Here is a 19159-nt window from a genome sequence, read left to right on the forward strand (position 1 = left end):
GCATCAGACTTTCAGCCAAGTTAATATGAAGTTTGTGACTGAAACTAAAAATCACCAAAGTAGTGAGAGTTATTGTTGCCTTGGCAACACTGACAAAGGTCCAGTGAAGGATTCTGGGTAACAGGCTAGGCTGTAGGGAAATTACTGTTTGGTCTACTTTGGGCCAGTAAGTTAACACCACAGAAAAGCCTAGCTTGGCATTTCCTGACTTGGAAGTGCTTTAATTCACTCCTTTCTGTGAAGTACACCCCTGGGCTTTGCTCTGGGTTGGCCCTTTGTGAGGCAGATGTGTGATTCAATGGGCTTTGACAGGCCTGTGCAGCCAAAAATATCTTGCCAGGCCCAATGTTCCCATTCTGAGAGTTTTTTTCCTATTGGTTGACACATTATTTCCAGAAAGGTCTGTCAAACTGTTGATGCATTATTGGAGAAATATAACATGTGAGGCAAACAGCAGAGAAAAATGCAGGTAGGGTAAAAGAGAGAAACTGGATTAGCCTGCAGATGGTCTGGGTTCTAGCCCTAAACTACCTCTAAGACGGCCCCCTGACCTTTGGCCAGTTATTATTACTATTAATATTATAATTAAATCTTGTTTTCATCATATGCATGCATATAATATATTTGTTTTCCTCCAATGGACAGTTTTAAAGGTCAAATGATGTGGCAAAGGTGTATTGTAAACTCTCAAGGGCTATACAAAAAGATAGGGGCTAATATTTTAAGTGTTTGTCAGACTGAGACCTAAGAGAGCAATACTTGGAGTGGAGTGAGGAGGGGAGGGAGGTAGGAGGACTGTTGCATGGGAAACAGCCCGACAGGCGGTGAGAGAGGAGGGGCTTTTAATGAGGTCACAGCATAGCTTCCAGTCTCACCTCCGCGATACCCCAGCCTATCTCTTTATTTCTCCATCTCCGCCGACAGGTGGTGCTCTTTCACGTTGTGCTCTACAAAGACTGCGTCCTCTGCCTGGATTTCCGCGCTCCATCTGCCTGGATAACTCCCTCTCTATTTTCAAAATCCACCTGGACAGGTTAGAAGCTCCACCCCCAGAAATACACAATATTTTTAATGGTATGCATCCTACCATATGGCAGTCATCTGTACATACTTGACTCTTCCACTTAAATGGTGTTATGGACCTATTCCCCCCACCCCCCCCAAATTCATATGTTGAAGCTCTAATCCCCAGTGTGACTGTATCTGGAGAGAGAGCCTTTACAGAGGTATAAAGTTAAATGAGGTCTTAGGGTGGGGCCTTAATTGGACAGGATTGGTGCCTTTATAAGAAGCGGGAGAGACACCAGGAGCACGCGCGCACTCGGGAAAGGCCATGTGAAGATGCAGCAAGAAGGTGGTTGTCTGCAGCCTAAGGAGAGAAGCCTCACTAGACAGCAGCCTTGCTGGCACCTTGGTCTAGGAGTTGCAGCCTCCAGAACTGTGAGAAAATACATTTCTCTTGTGTAAGCCTCCCAGTCTGTGGTATTTTGTTATGGCAGCCTCAGTAGACTACTACAGACGGTATGCACATTAAGTGCAAAGACTGTATGTGATACATTTTTGTATAACCAGGGACTTAGAAATAGTAGATGCTCAGTAAATGATTCCTGAATGGGAATCTTGCATGCTACCACTACACCAACGGCGCTGTTACTAATTCTTGAATGAACGAACAAATTAATTATTGTAGCACACCAGGGCCCAACTGAGACAAGCTGTTAACTCTGGGGCAGTGACCGTGACCATGGAAAACCGGAGAAGGGACCATAGAAGGAATGTAAGTGGGTCACAGAGAGGCCAGGGCAAGAAGACCGAACCAGGGGGGGGATCCAGAGCAGGCCCTAACTGGAGGCCCAGGCTGGCCCTAGAACAGATGCCAGGAATCTCTCGTATCAGAGGAATATTATATATGAAATACTACCTATATATATGCAGCTCTCCTGACATAGACAGATAAGATGGATGATAAATAGATAGATGATAGAGAGATGATAGATAGACGGAAGATAGATGGATGATAGATGTATGATAGATAGACAGATAGATAGATAGATAGATAGATAGATAGATAGATAGATAGATGATAGATAGACAGATAGATAGATAGATAGATAGATAGATAATCTCCAGTTGGTTCTGTTCCTCTGGAGAACCCTAATATACCCTCAGTGTGCAAGAGTGTACATTTCCCCCACCCCCTTAAAAACCAGATAATATCATTCTCTGTATTTTTTAAAATTAGATTTTAATGTAATGGGAAGGAAAAAATTCTCCTGCTTCCAAATACCACAGCAGGGCTACTTGGTTCTCATTTCTATTCTCTGGGTTCTACCCTCCTGTCCTTGTCTGAAGCAGTTTAAGGAACCCTAAGTCAGTGTTTCCAACAACAGGTGATTATTTGAATATATGGTGGTTATCCATATGATAGAAAGCCATAATCCTATTAAAAATAGTGGCATTATTGAAATGTACTCCTTGACCTGAAGTAATGATCATATTGTTAGATGAGAAAAGCACATTAAAAAGTGTGTGTACACGATTATCTGATTTTAGTTAAAGCATTTATATTTTGCAAAAAGACAAGGAAGTATGTACTCACTTGTGAGCAGTAATTATCTCCATGTGGAAAAATTATTAATAACTTTTATGCTTATTTTTATTTTTGGTCTTTCTATCATGAACATGATAAAAGAAAAATCTCTTAAAATATGAAAAATGGAGTTTTCTAGAATTAACTTTTTTAGGCCGTGTGTATTAGCTGCTACTGAGCTATTTACCTCAGCATTTTGATGGTTGATACAGTTTGCATAGTAAAGTTAAAAAATAACATTTACTCTTATATTCATAAGAAACAAAAGCAGACTAGTGGGCTCATTTAAGCATTTATAAAGCCCTGGCCCCCAAGCTGGCTTAAGGACTCTGAAACTCATCTCACTCCTTCAGAGCATTCTGGGTGCCTAACCTTCTCGACTGTGGCATTAAAAGCTGGAATTGTAGCTACTTCTCACTTTTGATCTCTTACTTAAAATGGTTGGATGCCAGATGAAATGAAGGGGGTGTGTGAAATCACTTTGCAAACTGTGTGCAGCTATCTAACAAGGGGCTTGTTATCTTCACTGTGCCCAAAGGCATGCTGGAAATGCGGTGGTTCTGGGCCTTCAAACTCCCTTTCTTTTTGCTTTGGGAGTGTGGAGGTAGCCTCAAGGGGGAGGCTTTGGGGCCCACCAATTCAACCAGAGATACTCCACTGTGTCACTGGTATACAGTGAAGATTCTGCTGCTCAAGGAGAAATTGAAACCCTGTGGCTGAGTTCAATCTCCTCATTTTAAAGAAGCGCAAGCCCAGGTCCAGAAAGGGGAAATGACTTTCCCAAAGTTACTTAATGGCACAGCTGGAACTGAAAGACAGCCTTTGATTTCTAATACAATGTTGTGTTGTCTCTGGACTTCACTGTATCCTCATAATCAGAAAACTGAAACCTGTCATAAAACAATAACTGCCTCTGATGAGTCACTGTTGCCTGCCAGTGATAAAGACAACAATGCTCACTGTCTCTTCCCTATTTCTTCCCAATATGAGCAAATTTGGAGGTTTGGTCAACAGTGTCCCAAGCGCTAGTGCCCCTCTGAGCTGAGCCCTCAACCCATACCACATAGGGGAATGGCCCCTGGGGGGAGGCAGGGTCGGTGCAGACCACGGTTCCCTCTCTCTCAGGGTCCAGCTGCCCCACATCATTCCAGGGATAATCCCGGAGGGCCAGCTTCTACTTCACTAAAGAAGGAGGATTTCCTCACTAGTCAGATATGCAGCAAGGTGCCAGTGGAGGAGTGAAGATTGTTTCTGCAGAGCCCTTGTTCCTCAGTCGTACACTCTGCTAGACATGGGAAGACAAATCATTTTATTACCAGGCCAAATGGAATAAGCATTTGAGACATTCAAGCGAAACTCTGTGGAAGCAAAGAAAAAGGAACAGTTACTTCTTTTATGACTAACAAATGTGTGCTGAACATCTACTCATGCAGGACACTGAGCTAAGTGCTTCACACAGGAGGTGCCCAACAAAAAATTGTTAACTCATCATGCGATTTCTTGCTTTGATTGCTCAGAAGACTAGAGCACTTTATAATCACATGTGGACCTATGGATATATCTATCTTTTTCTGCATGCCAGTAGCAATCTTTAAAAGTTAGGAATGCTCAAATCAAAGCTTCCTAGTCACATATTGTACATATGTGGCCAGAAATATTCAGAAAGTCTCATGTGAAGTAACAATTGCAGATATAACTAGATTTCTATGTGACTAGATTTCTTTAGGAATGTTATGAATCTCTTTTCCAGTGAAATAAGAAATCTCCTGGAGTCATTCAAGACAACTCATTCATTTTACAGACGATGAAACTCAGAATGAGAGGGTATTTAGCATAATTCTTAAGGGCCCTAGGATTTTCAAAATGGTCAATGAGTATTAGCTTCAACTCAAAGACACCAGCTGTATTAGCCCCTAACAGAGAGTCATATGTCTTTTGTACCTTTGATGTCTGGCATTGACTTCTCCTCTCTAGCTATGAAAGTTCTAGATGGCATCTTCTTCCAATAGAAGGCTATTTATCTACACTGAAAGTCTGTTGTTCAGTGCAGCCCCATTCATGGATTATTCTAGCTAAGTCTTCTGGATAACCTGCTTCCACATTAGCACCTACCACCTCACTTGTACTTTTATGTTACAAAGATGGCTTCTTTCCTCAGACCTCATGAACTAACCTTTACTTGCTTCCAACTTTTCTTCTGCAGCTTCCTCACCTCTCTCAGCTCCACAGAATGGAAGATAGTCAGTGTCTTGTTCTGGATTAGGCTTTGGCTTAAGGGAATGTTGTGGCTAGTTTGATCTTCTTGCCAGACCACTAAAACTTTTATCAACAATAGGCTGTTTTGCTTTTTTACCATTAGTGTGTTCACTTGAGTAACATTTTTCATTTATTTCAACATCTTTTTCTTTGCATTCACAACTTGGTGGTCTGGGGCAACAGGCCTAGCTTTTGGACTATGCCTTCCTTATTAAGCTTAATCATGTCTAGCTTTGTTTTCAAGTGAGAGATATTCAACTTTTCCTTCCATTTGAACACTTAGAGGCCCCTGTAGAGTTATTAATTAGCCTAATTCCAATACTGCTATGTCTCAGGGGATAGGGAAGCCAAAGGAGAGGGAGAGACACAGGGGGATGGCCTATTGGTTGAGCATTCAGAATACATATAACATTTATTAAGTTCACCATCTTATATGGGCCTGGTTCATGGCACCCCAAAACAATGACAGTAGTGACATCAAAGATCCCTGACCATAGATCATCATAACATGTAAAATAATAATGGAAAAATTTGAAACATTGCAGGAATTATGAAAATGTGACACAGAGACATGAAGTGAGCAAATGCTGTTGGAAAAATGGCACTCACAGACGTGCTCAGTGCTGGGTTGCCACAAATCTTCAACTTGTAGAAAATGAAATGTCTGTGAAGCATAATAAAGTTTTGCAATAACGTGAGGTTTGCCTATAATTTAGTGCTAAGCACAAATATCACTTTCTCAGAGTAGAACTTCCCCCCAAATTTATCCTACTCTAATCGCATGTTTTATTTTTAGATGCACTCACTGCTTTTTACAAATGTGTCATTTATTAATTTAGTCCCTTGCATATTGTCTTATTTCTGTGCACAAGAATGTAATAAGGACAACTGACACCAATATAGTTCATATTACATACTGTGCATTATGCTAAGTGTGTTCATGTGTTTACTCACTTAATCTTTACAAGTGTCAAAGAGGAAAGAATTATTTAATCCCATTTTAAAAATGAAGACACATGGAGAAGCTAAGTAATTTGCCCAAGGTCTCATGACTAGGAAGTGAATATGTGAAGGTTTGCACCCAGGTACTTGGCTCCAAAGTCTGTCCCCGTAATCACCTGCTGTAGTGCTCGATGCAGATTTTACAGATTCTTTTCATTGCTATATCCTTTATTCCCAAAACATTGTTGATATCCCTATGACCTAGAAAATGAATGAATAAACACAGTAGTAAATGTCCACCTCTCCTTGTTTTACTAGACCCTGGCACTACATTTTGCTGGAATGAATCATTAAGGGGCAAAGTCAAATGCTTTTTGCTTTAATTATCTTCACTCTAATTCATTTGGCTACACTTTTCTAGACACAAACCTAAGAACCCCCCCACCCAAAACAACAATAACCACAAAAACCTTTGTTTAAGCTAGAGTAATGGGGGAAAGAAAGGTTCACTGTATTACTGGGAAGACATAAAACTTCACTTGCTATGGTCCATAAAGTATCCAGAATAATCCTATGCATAGTCATTAAAGAACTCTATAAAAGGCACTGAATATTGAGACCACTCAAGCAATCTGATTGCTTAATTAAATCTCTAGAAATGCTCAATATGTGCCAATTGAAACTGTATCACCCATAAAACAGACCTACGTGCCTTCTTTTTTTCTTTTCATTTTTGGTTTATAATAGCAATAACGACCTTGGCTCTGGGCATTTCCTGGAGATTAATGACTGGCTAGGCTTAATGGCCCTCACCTGCCCCTCCAGTGGACAATCAGCTCCTCCCAGCTTGTCATTCATACCTGAGAAGCACCCTGAGTCTCACTATGGTTTGCCAAGGAATGTCCGTATTTGTCAAAGCTAGTGCAGATTGGTTTGTGAATAGTGATCTGTGGATTCTTGAAAACTCTGTGACAATATTGACATCTCTAAAGAAGACAAGGTCCCTGTCTGATGTCAGAGGTAAACTTTGATACCCTCAGTGTAAACACAGGAATTTGCTTTCTCCACTCCACGTTTCAGTGTGAGGTTTAAAGGAGCTTACAGAGGAATTTCTCTGCTGTTGATGCTTTGTTCTCTCATCATTTGTTCTGAGACTTTCTTAAGTCTGTGTAGGGATGTGAAATGCTTCCGAATCATAGAAAGAGCTTCTTTTGAAATTGAAGATGGTTATGGCCACATCTAAAGAGATCATTCTGAATGTGGTCCAACACAAGCACATTTCATTTCCTCTAGCCCATCTTGGCGATGCTGCCCTTCTCTGCAATAACCTACAGCTGCTTGCTGATTGCCAAGAGAGACTTAAAAAAATCTCTCTGTCCAGTTCCAGAGTATCAATGTGGCAAATATGAAGCTACTGCTTCCTACCTGTCCACAGACATGTGACAGCTTTGTAAGCCTGTTATTAGTGTGTCCTTGAACTGCATTGTCTATGGTAATAATGATATTAGCGCCGAGAATTTGAACAGCACTTCAACATTTGCAGAGTGTTTCCCGGGACACATGACAGACTTGTTTTACAGAAGAGGAAGCTGGGTTCAAGAGATAAAGTGATTTACCCAAGATCATATATCCTATAATACAGGTGTATATATGTGTATACATATTACAGAGGAGGTGACAATAGCTCAAAGAGGTCAACTATCCTTTTGGAGTTCATGCTGTAGTAGATCTGAATCCAAATCTGTGCCTGGCTGGCTGTGCTGTTATACCACTCAAAGGGACTTTTATGGCTTGGCAGTTTTTTCCTGTTTTACAGTATCAAATACGGCTGTTCAGTGAGTCAAGAATGGAATCTTTGAGAGTTACAAACAAATAACGTTGCTCACCACAACAGGATGAAAACATCCCCAGGTGGATGGCAGCCAGAATGGAAATCTCTTTGGTGTTGGTATAGTGTGGACCATGGTATTGCTTTGAATAGGACAGAAACACTTAATCTGACAAATACCTACACATTTTTTTCCCAACTGTGACTTCAAGTGATGCATATGAAGAGCAGGTGGCTGATTGTCATGTCTCCTGACCTATGTCTGTAAATTTGGTGACTGTTATGTTTGAATCTTAGGGGCATATTTTATAGATTCACAGGGCTATAAGTGACCAGAGAAATAATTTACTTCACCCTTACATTTTTGGGAGTAAGGAAGCTAAAATCCAGAAAGGCTAGACAAGATGCTCAAAGACTTTCAGCAAGTATCGTTTTCACTGTGTTTTCCTGTGGTAAGTGGTTGTTGGGCTGTGTTTTTGATGTGTGCCAGGCACTGTCCCAGACAGAGAACACTGTGAGGCATGAGAGACCCAGGCCCTGCCCTCGGAGAGCTTAGAATCTAGTAGAGATTCCAATCTGTGTGCCAGCATCATTTTATAATCATTTGGGAGCTATGCTCTTGTCTTTCTTCCTCCTGAATCCTGGTCTGGTCATGTACCATCACGTTCTTGCAGTACAGGAATGTCAGCTACTTACACTTTTCCTAGCCAGGGTTTTCTTCTTTTAGCCCCATGAACCGGGGTGGGAGAAAAGCCATACCTCGAAGGTACCCTTCTGTAACTCTAGGCTAAAAATGGGTCTGGGCATGCCTGCCACTTCTTGCAGTTCTCTTTTTTTCTTAAAGCTTGATTCTGGTGCTAATCTTCGGCAGAGAGATAAGAAAGGAAAGGGGTCACTATTCCTTTTGAAGGTTCCCCACCCCCCTCCTCCCTCCTCCGTCTGTCTCATCTCTTTCATGTGAATTTCATTCTTTGTGGGTCCCTCTGGGTCCCATTTTGTTCTTGATGTGTCCTTGATAGAGATCAGAGCTCCCCCTTAAGGTGAAAGTGAGGAAGGCAGGGATGTGGTCAAAAATAGATACCAGCAGGGATTGAAGAAAAGCTTGAGAAATAAGACTGCTCCACCAATTTTTCAGGTTGTTCGTTTGTGTGATGTTATTACACAGCCTCAGGAGAACACAGAAACAAAACCAAAGAAAAGCAAAATAAAAAAATAGCACCTTGGAACTCCAGAGTCCATGGAAATTCATTTTCTTCGGAAAGCTTTCTCCTCCGGTTCCTCACTCTGAAGAACTTGATTTGCCATCAATATTTAAAATGAAAATAAAGTAGTTCTTAAAAAATGAAGATCACTTAAAACATAGTGCTACTTGAATGTCAAGAAGCCATTATGTTTAATAGCATTTTTTTAAACTATTAAAGTTGAGTGGTTACTTTTTATTTTGCATTTAGTCACTCATGGGAGACATTTATTTAGTCGTATATGCTACAAATAGTGATGCTGTTAGTAGAGCAGATTCTCATTTTGAATAATGGTCTCATTTATATAATATCTCTCAATATAATATATTCATATCTTACAGAGGAATGAAAATGCACAAACTGTTAAGAGAGTGAAGTACTGTGAAACGTATGCCCTTAAAGCTATAGAATTGTGAAGTCAAAAAATGTGAAAATTATTTTGAGTTGATCAAATGGCATACACACACACGCACGTATTTATGTGTATATATATATATATATATAATCTCCACAAATATATACATCTCTGTATTTCAACTAGGGTACAATACTACCCTTTCCATTCCTGTGATATATTCTAAAAGCACTGGAACAGAGAAGAAAAACACAAAATATAAATGAGATTTTTGAAAATTCCTGAATGTTATTTTATGAAGCAATTTTTAAATTGTCAACCTTGTTTCCATGGACAGACTGGGAGTCACTTTTAAGAGAAAGGCTTAGTGATTGTATCGAAATCTTTCACATTTTTCTTTTAATTTTTCAGTCTCCTAACAGATACTTGGACTTCTCAATAATGAGATCTATAGCAGAGAAAATTGCAAATTCTGAACAAAAATGACAGTATCTTTTGGATCTGTGTTTTTCTGAGTACAAATCAGAGTGGTGAAATGCACTGAGAACACAAAGGAGGGCATAGGTATGTGCTGTAGGGAGTTAATACAAGTACTTCCGTAGCAGCATCTGACCCATGAGCACCTGATTATAAACACGGTGTTATTCTCGATTTCCCTGATCCTTATTCTTGTATGAATGATAACCTTGATCTCTATCAAGGACACATCAAGAACAGAATGATAACAGTGCCTACTGTGTGTCAGGCATTATGTTCCATTCCTTTTAATTATCAATTAAGATTCTTTCGGGTGTGACAGAAAACGCTCAAGTAAGTTGTGAATCAGTCCAGGGTTCAAACAGTATCACCAGGAGTCAGTTCTTTTCCATTTCTCAGCTCCATTTCTTTGACATTGCTGCATGTAACCATGCGGTGAGAGCAGGGATTTTCCGCTTCGGCACTACTGATGTTTCAGGACAGAAAATTCCTTGTTGTGGGGCTGGCCTGTTCTTTGCACTTTGTTTAGCAGCATCCTTGGCTTCCACTGGCTAGATGAGCACAGTAACCCCTGCCCCCTCCTCCCAAGTTGTGACAGCCAGAATTGTTTCCAGATGTTGCCTGTGGGTGGCGCAGAGTGGGAGAAGAGAGATTTCCCTCTCCCTCCCCTTCAGTGAGGACCACTGGGATAAATGAAAATGGCCACCGTGCTCCTGAAGGCATATCCTTCCAGATTTAAATCCAGTAGGGGAAAGTATTTCTGTCCCAGCATTCCCAGGGAGAAACATTCTGAGATTCAGCCTCATTGGACCTGCTCAGATGGGTGGGTCATCTGAGTTGCTGAAGTCAGCCCTGAAGCCAGCTCTGATTGGCAGGCCTGGGTCATGTGCTCTGCCCTGGGGCTGGAGCTAGAACCTCCCATCTGAATGGGAGGTGGGTAGGGAGAGAATTCTCCAGTGAAATCAGGTGTATAGCTTGAAGGGGAGGAATGGAAACTGGGTGAGGCAAAGTGCCAATGTCTACTGTAGAAAAATTACCTGTTTTCACAACCTGCTGAGGCTCAGAAAGAGTAAGTAAATTGCCCACGGTCACACAGATATAAAACCATTTTATATCTGATTCAAAATAAATGAGGATTGAATAACAGGAAAAAAATGTCTATCTTTCTGCAATTGTAGACTTGCCAAGAGTTAACAAATTCTTTGTATCCAGATGGGTTTGCTGTCCTTCACTGATGTAGTAATTTGGTCACCGCTTTAGGAGAGCAGGGTGGGGATATCTACTTTCACTGATCTGGCTAAAAATCTGATCTAAAACTGCAGTATCAGTTTCATAACACACAGCATCCAGCTTACAAACAGACTGTACTTCAAAAGTTCATTGGGAAGCTGAGGGTTTAGCATTCAGAAACAGTTTGATCTGTTTCTGATTTAACAGATTAAATATTTAACAGAGTAAAATATATTTCTCCCCAGTTATAGTATTATAGTATCGTAAGGGGTTGAACAGTGTATTAAAGTAATGCTACTTAAGTGTTAACACCTACTTCTGGTTCATTATGAGTTAAATCGGAATTTTGTTAATTTATGAAAGCAGCCACAGTAGATCAAACTGTTTCTGAATGCTAAACCCTCAGCTTCCCAATAAACTTTTGGAGTAGTCTGTTTGAAAGCTGGGTGCTGTGTGTGTCATGAAACTGATACTGTAGTTTCAGGTCATTCATTTCCTCCAGGAGACTTCAAGTATTTGTTCAAAGTTTCTACCTCTGGTTGACTTTCTAATAATAATGAGATCTACACAAGTTCCCATGTTACAGACCAGAAAATGACCCAAATCCAGGAATATATGAAACAATGGGGACTTGTACACCTGGAGGGATTTACCTGTCACTAGTCATCTATAATTCCATTTTTAATCAAAGGTGTTTGTTAATCATATCTGGACAGGTTATAAGTCACTAGATCTTAAGAAATTTCAACTCAATATTGAGCTCAGAGTTGATTTACTCACATTAGGTGGAAAGGAAACATGATTGTTTTTACTTGTGAAATGCACGTACTTCCTTGTAAAGCTACCCAAATCTGTGAGAGCAGACACCTCTGCTCTCTCTAGGCATAGCATTTACATGTGCCTTTAGAAGTGTGGTACCTTTGCAAAATTTTCTGACCTGACTCTTACTAATATCTTCAAAAATTTAACAAACTCCCTTTAAATAGGCTGTCATTTTGTAACATTGCCGTCTGCTTCAGAACTTTTAAGCTGCTTTTTTGCATAATATGATGTTAATTATTAGGGGAATCCCATTACTAAAATTTAGTGGAAGTTTAGCTCACCCAAGGGGCCTCTGGTGAGTTATTCTCTTTAAGATATGGTGTGAGAATATCTATTTAAAACAAGGTTAAAAGCACTGCTGTGGTACTCTTTACTTTTACAAACAGGTACATTTGGAAACACATTTATATCAAGAATGTTCAAGAACTGCAGAAAACAGCTGCACAGAATCTTGAGAGAAATAGCTTTTGCTTTCTATAATTTTTGCACTGTTTAAGGACTGCACTGAAGGAATTTGAAATCAAGATGATTGACATTAGTAAGCTTTTTTTAATGCTGCACACATGGTCTTTTTTAAAAAGAGTACTCTGTGCACAAAACATAATTGCTCTCTGCTTCTGCAAAGGTTTCCCTTCAATAGAATTGCATTTTCCTGATATAACTGATTAAAATAAATTAAATGAGTGACTCACTTATTCTTCCAGTTTGCAAACTTTGAAATTTTTAACAGGGTTTTCATATAGGCATACATTGTGCAACTCTACATATTATTTAGTAAAGTGTATTATAAGTGCACTTCTGAAAACCAAGATAACGACATTCTCAATAAAGAGAAAAGATGACAAAATGTCTAGCCCAGGGGCCACCAGGCCTCTGATCCTTGGCCTTCAAACAGATGGTTTCAGGTCAGCCAGTTCTTGCCAGCTCTGTCTGCGCCCTCTCTAAAATGGGACTGGCTTTGGGTGAAATGTTCTATTCCTTCCAACTTTTGGCATCAACATTTGGTAATTATGGTCAATGTTGATGTGAGAGGAGCAAACTTCTACGGCTGGACTACTTTCCATATCTTCCATGATCAGTAGCTTTACTCTTTCAAAAAAAAAAAACCCCAAAGCAATATGTATATATGTACACGCATATATACACACACATGTGTGTATAGATACTACATTATATTACATTGTTAATTACACTATATTATGCCTCTGTGTGCTCATACAAGGATGAGCTTGCTTCACGATTTTTTTTAAAGAAATTACAACCAAATTTTTTTGTGTTAAAAAACAAAATTTGACTGAATAAATTTTAAAGATGTTATTGGCTTTATTCAACATTTCCTAAATAGGGCAGCATCCAATCTAGCAGAAAGGAAGGATCTCTGAGTTGCTGTACAAAATGAGAGACTTTTATAGGCAGAAGGGAGTGGAACAAGGAAGTTATACTGGACAAAATAATTGAATTGGTTATGGCAAGGCCACTTTAGAGGATGGCTGGGGTCTATCAGGCAGATTACCTAACTAGCGCTGTTTAGACAATTTCTGATTGACTGGTTTAAGATTCCATTTCTGGGAGAGCTGAAATTGCAATTAAGTTAAGTCTCAGTTTGGTGACATGGGGCTTAGCATAAGTGACTCCATTTTGGGCCTGTTGTCTTATTTTTTTACACTTGTGATTTATGTCATTTATGGACAAGTGTATTATTCTAGTGGTAAATTGATGTCACTTGCACTACAGAAAATACATCTGAGTTTATAAAAATGTTGCAAAATAATAGCTCCTTGGCTTAAGGTAACTTATGGAATATCTGGCAGTTGTTAAAAAAAAAGTTGATGCATTGATCAATCAAACGACTGCAGAGTGACTATAAACCAAAATGGAAAAGAAGAGAGAACAGAAATCGCTGGAGAAGGCAGAGTAGCAGAAAAAATATCAGAAATAATCTACTCATTTTCAGTTTTCTTTCTAAATTAGACCATATCTCATTGTGTCTGTTGTCACCAGGTATTATAAGCCTTAAATATGCGGTTTATTTATTTTTTCTCTCTGAGAAATTTTGGGGGAGTTAGGAAAATGAGCTAGTCAAGTCTTTAAACATTCTGATCAGGTTTCCAACAGGGTCCTGCTGTTGGAAGAATGTCTTATGGGTGAATTTCCACTCTCTCAGCGGGGAGTGTTTTGCATGAACTGACTCCCAGAAGAAAATGTTATTCCATAGAACAAAGCCCAGGCAGTGACTCATATTGAACTGACCAGGGTGGGGGAGGGGAAGCACTGACCTAGAGGGAGGAACCGGGTAGAGGACACAATTTACTTTCTGAAAACTGACTGCAGCTCTCTGGGAAATGAAAAACTTCTGAAGTCTCTGTGCTTCCCTGTGATGCTTTTATAAAGAAAGTTTTTGCAATGTGTCATAAGGATTTTCTAGGATGAAATAAAGATCCTTAGTCAAGGGAAGAAAAACCAAGAGTCTTGTAGAACAAGTAAGGAAACCATCTTTGTCACCTACAGCTCTTAGTTATAACATCAACTGTAATTGATAGGAGGGACATGGCTAACTTACTAAAACCATTTACTGCGCACCGCCAGAAACAAGACTTTAAAAGATACTGACTTTAAAGAAGTGCCATTTCTTGCCTGGATTTGCACGTTTCAATATGACGCAACTTAAAAATGGATACTTCTCACATTAGCTAAAACAACTTGAATCTCAAACACCTTTCTTTTCTACAGTTTCGAGATTCACGGACCATCACTGCCCTGATGTTTCCTATTGTTGTAAGACTGCTCTTGATAAAATAATACAGTTCTGCACTTCAATCCCTTTAATGATCTCTTTTATTATTGCAACATGCACTGGTATTCTAAACTTCCAAGGATTTATTGATAAGGGTGTCTTCCACTTGTACGGCTTCTTTTTATTGCTGTTTTTATAATGGTTTCTAACTAATAAAATGTTATCTTATTCATTTTGTTTATGTGTAATAAATCAGAAGCCTTTCCCCTTCTCCAGCTATGCAGATACGGTGCGGTGCGCTTGTGAGTGGGGGAGATGGTCTCCATGTGTTAAACCGATGACGTCTTTTGCATACAAATAGAAATTAGTACAAAGGCATTTCATTAAGGAAAGTATCGCTGTTTCTGCATGACCTAGGGAAAATTAATATTCTAAATACGAAATCATGTGACTTGAGGTTTTTGCCTTTTTCCAGCAACGGAAGCTGTGAAAAGATGTCTGGAAAAAAGCCTAGATTTCTTCTCTGTTCTTATGAACAATATTATTTCCTTGATGATGGAAATAGATGCAAAAAAAATAAAAAATGTGTGCAGTTTTTAAGCAGCTTTAAACTATGCATGCAGTATTCCTTTAACAATTATTTACTAAATCCTTAGAATGTGTCAGACACTGTGATGGGCGCCAGGGTGAGAAAGAGACATGGTCCCTGCCCCCAATGAGCTTATATTTTTTATGGGGACATGGACACCAAAGGATGTACTCCAATTTTCTTTCAGGTATCCATCCCTCTCCTAATAGTGGACATACTCCAGGAAAGTTGAACTGACCTCCAGATGCAGGGCGTGACCCTATTAGGGTTTCCTCCACTTTCCCTCCATATCTCCCTGGCTCTGGTTTGACTAGCCGCTTTGGCCAAAGCCAATCAACTCACACCTTCACTTCAGCTACAGGGATCAGTTTAGGAATGGGCATATAACTGATACCTGCCAATTAGATACAAAGAGGGGAGGTCTGTCAGAGAATCTGGGGAGATGTTTCTTCTCTCTTAAGACAGAGTCATTGAAAAGGATGCCCTCTATTCCCATGGAAGTTGTGTGGTGCAAATGTGAAGCCCTGATTACTTTAGGCAGCATGTGCCCTGGAGCACCATCAATCCCAACATGCGGGGTAGTCTGGCTGGGTTTGTGTCCTAACGATGCCCACCGCCTGCATGTGAACCTAGGCAAAGTGCCTCCCTCAGCCACAGTGTCCACAGTGGAGACACTAATAGTACTTATCTCTTGAGGGCTTGAGAGAGTGCTTGGCTCAAAGTAAGTGCTTAATAATTATTAGTTATTTATACCCATTCTCTAAACATCTACTGAGAACCCACTATGGGCCAAGCACTGTGAAGCACAGAGGATATAAGGAGCAAGAAAGACACAGTCCTTCTCAAGGGATTGGCAGGGTGTGACTTACCTTTTATTTGTCTCTTAAAAGTATTTCATTATCCTCCATTTTGTAGGTAGAGATTGACATGTGCTTTGCGAATGTTTGTATCTGCTCTGCAATGTCTGTGATGGTGGCTTGTAAGTACTCACTGAATTTAAGGTCTGCTGAAAGGAGGTGTGAAAGCAAACATTCACTGTATGCCTGGTAAGGGCAAGCCCTTGATATCCAGGCCCCTGAGGCCATGCTCGTGGAGAGACAGTGTGGGTTAGTGGTTAGGGGCCCTTCAGATGACTTTCTTTTGAATTCCCCCTCTGGTGTTTACTAGCTTTGTGCCCTTGGGAAAATGCTTTTTCCTTGCCCTTAACACAGGGATAATCATTAGGAGTGTGATGAAGAATTAAATGACACTGGAAATTACATATAGTACCCAGAGCATTGCTGAAAGAAGGTAGCTGCTCAATAAAACATAGTTATTTGCTATTAGGTATTTCACTGATATGAAATTCACTTTGTAATTATTTGGGCATTTTATTTTGGCAGGTGTCATGGGCTATAGTCATGTTGGCAGCCTAGACCCTGAACACTTTCCAGAAGCCCAAGGGGATGGGGGGGGCAGCTATTTTCTACCTCAACCTGCTAATAGCCAGCTACTAGACCAAAACATGTTAGAAATCAGAAGCTTCTGCCCAGGACTTTTATTCTTGAGAAAATGATTTAAAAAAAAAGAAAAGAACAGTTAGACATTATTCACAGCAGCTATGCTGAAATCAAGAGTTTATTGGTGCAGCAGTGATAGCCCAGGGCAACTGAGCCCAGGACTGTGGTGGAGGTGGGGGCATGTGACTTGTGGTGACAGGGCAGGATGCTGGCTGTTCTCAGCCTCTCGTGGTACTTCCTGAGAAGCCTTCAGATACATTCTTTGAATGTCCCAATACCCTCCTATGCATTCCCCTCCTATTTACATCAACAAGAGTTGGCTTGTGTTGTTTGCAACCAATGATCCTGGTAGAACAACAAATGTTAGAATTTCTAAACCCAAACCTTAAGTTTTATACTTTTATGGCATTGGTAGAATACCTCATTAGCTATCGAAGGTCATTTGTGTTATTAAAAAGTAAACTAGTATAAGAAATCAATATGAAATCCTCTCTCCTACTCTTCCCAAACCATTAAAAGCCAGATATCCAGCTGTGAGACCACCTAAAAAAACAATTTTATTTTATGTTCCTTGAGGTTGGCTAAAATCCAGACATGACACTGCTCAGATAATGTGATTTTCAATGTGTCATCTTATTTCATGGCAATCTTCACTATATGTGTAACTCAGGAAAATGTTGGCTGCAAGCTAATCCATGAGGCCAGTACTTTAAAATCTGTCCCAATTTTTTTCAGTTAGCTTATTTATGAAATATCATCTTTGTAATAAATATTGTCTTCATCCTAGAAAAGGAAATCTTTTTATCAACAATATTTAGGTGATTTTCAGTTAAAACACTTTTTTTTTCTATCTGGAAGGAAGTTTCAATAGAGGATTGTATATAGATAAACCCAGAACCTCAAGCCTACCTGGTTATGATGCTTTCAGGGAAGACTGGAAGCTTTCATTGCTTACGGTGTCCCAGTGTCCTGAGCACTGTACACAGCCAGATAGAAATGGTGATCAATCTAAGGACAGAAGTAAATCTGAGGGACGTCAGAGATGACCTGGTCTAGAGAAGTCAGAGAACCTTTGTCAAGCCAACTTTAATCAGCAGGTGGGCCTGCAGGGAGTGCTGATGAGAAGGTTTGTGATGCTGCGTCCCTGTTCCGTGGGGATGAGTGCCATGATCAAGGAGTAATACCTGTTATAGGAGCTGAAGTGGAGAATGGCGGCACATGTGCCAATTACTTGCACTTTGGTTTTGTCTAATCCCTTCATCTCACTGTGAAAAACAGAAGCCCTGAAAGGGGAAGGGGTTCTCCATAGCTTATTCGCTTGAGATGTTCCTTTTCTCAGATAAACGCTTCAGTGCCTCAAGGTTCTTTATAGAATTATCCCACTCTCACTGAACTGTAAAGATTCATTTGTTCATATCACAAATATTTCTTGTGCATTGGGGATAGAACAGTGAACAAAACAGGCAAAAACCTTTGCTCTCATGGAAATTTCTTGTGTGTTAAATGAGATTTTTTATGTGTGTGTATGTCTCCATAAATAAGTGTCTGATATGTAGTAATACCCAATCATTGCTAGGTGACATTCCACCCCTTGCTGGCTCGCAAGTCTATGTACAGCTCTCATGCAGTCTGATAAGGGCAGGGCAGCTGGGCCTGACTAGGGACTTTCCTCACTAGGGACATGAACTGCATTTGGTTAAGAGGAGCCTAAGTTCACAGGAACTTTTGGAGGGGGCAGTTCTTTTGCTCTGGGGTCCTTACTGGCTTGTGTGGGGACATCTCTGGCACCCATGGATGGTTACAGACAGTTGCTGTCCTCTCTGCAAATGGGGAGTCTAGCCAGGGTGCTCTCCTCCACGTGCATTGGCCATGGATTTCTTCCTCACTCCCTCTTCATCCCCTTTCCTCCCTTCCCCCACTTTAATCCCCCCAACACACACAGCAAGGGAGGAATGAAATCAGGAAGGATAAATCCTGTCAGCTCTCAGAAAACAACTCCTCCCTCTTTCTCTTTCTCTCTTTCTTTCTGCCATTTTCAGAGGGAGGAAGGACTCTAAAATCTAGCTACTCCCATCCCGTTATGGAGATTTCATGGGGTTCTATCTGGAGCAGAAGTCAGAGCAGCAGCCTCCCACACTCACCTTTCTATCTTGCAGTTGTGATTTGCACATCTCTTTCCAATTCCCATCCCAGAAACTGTAGGAAAATCAAAAGCGCTATTCACTGAAAACAGACTAGGTGGTTAACAGATTCAGTTCTTGTTGGGTAAAAAAAAAACAACCCTAAATACAATGAATTAAAATGTTAGAAGATTTCAGTACATGATTCCTAGAATCTGGAGAAACATATATTGATAGAAACAGTTCTTGTAATGTGACCCAGAATTGGATTTGTCTCCTTCCTTCCCAATATGATTATTTTTCCCCAGTGGCCCACACTTTGACAATGTAATTAAGAGCTAAATGCCAAGAGAAGTTTTTGGTTCACTCTCTTTTCTGCTTGGTTTTAGGTGTGCCCCAGAAAACAGAGCATCTGAAAAGTTCTGTTGTGTTCTGTTACCTATGGTTCACAGTCCAAGTGAAGCCAACTGGCAATT

The 19159-nt window shown here is 40.2% G+C and overlaps 1 long non-coding RNA gene across 3 annotated transcripts in view; it reads left to right on the top strand.

Moving 5' to 3' along the window:
- LOC108405861 (uncharacterized) overlaps positions 1–19159 on the top strand; it is a 121654-nt gene that overhangs the window by 87009 nt on the left and 15486 nt on the right. For 2 of the 3 annotated variants that reach the window (XR_012131790.1, XR_012131792.1), the window contains exon 8: positions 925–9004. This is a non-coding gene — a long non-coding RNA (uncharacterized lncRNA). Of the gene's footprint in view, positions 1–924; positions 9005–19159 lie in introns of those variants that run through there. The other variant, XR_012131791.1, reaches the window with a different exon arrangement.

Source organism: Manis javanica, chromosome 5, assembly GCF_040802235.1.
Source record: "Manis javanica isolate MJ-LG chromosome 5, MJ_LKY, whole genome shotgun sequence".
Classification (NCBI taxonomy): Eukaryota; Metazoa; Chordata; class Mammalia; order Pholidota; family Manidae; genus Manis; species Manis javanica.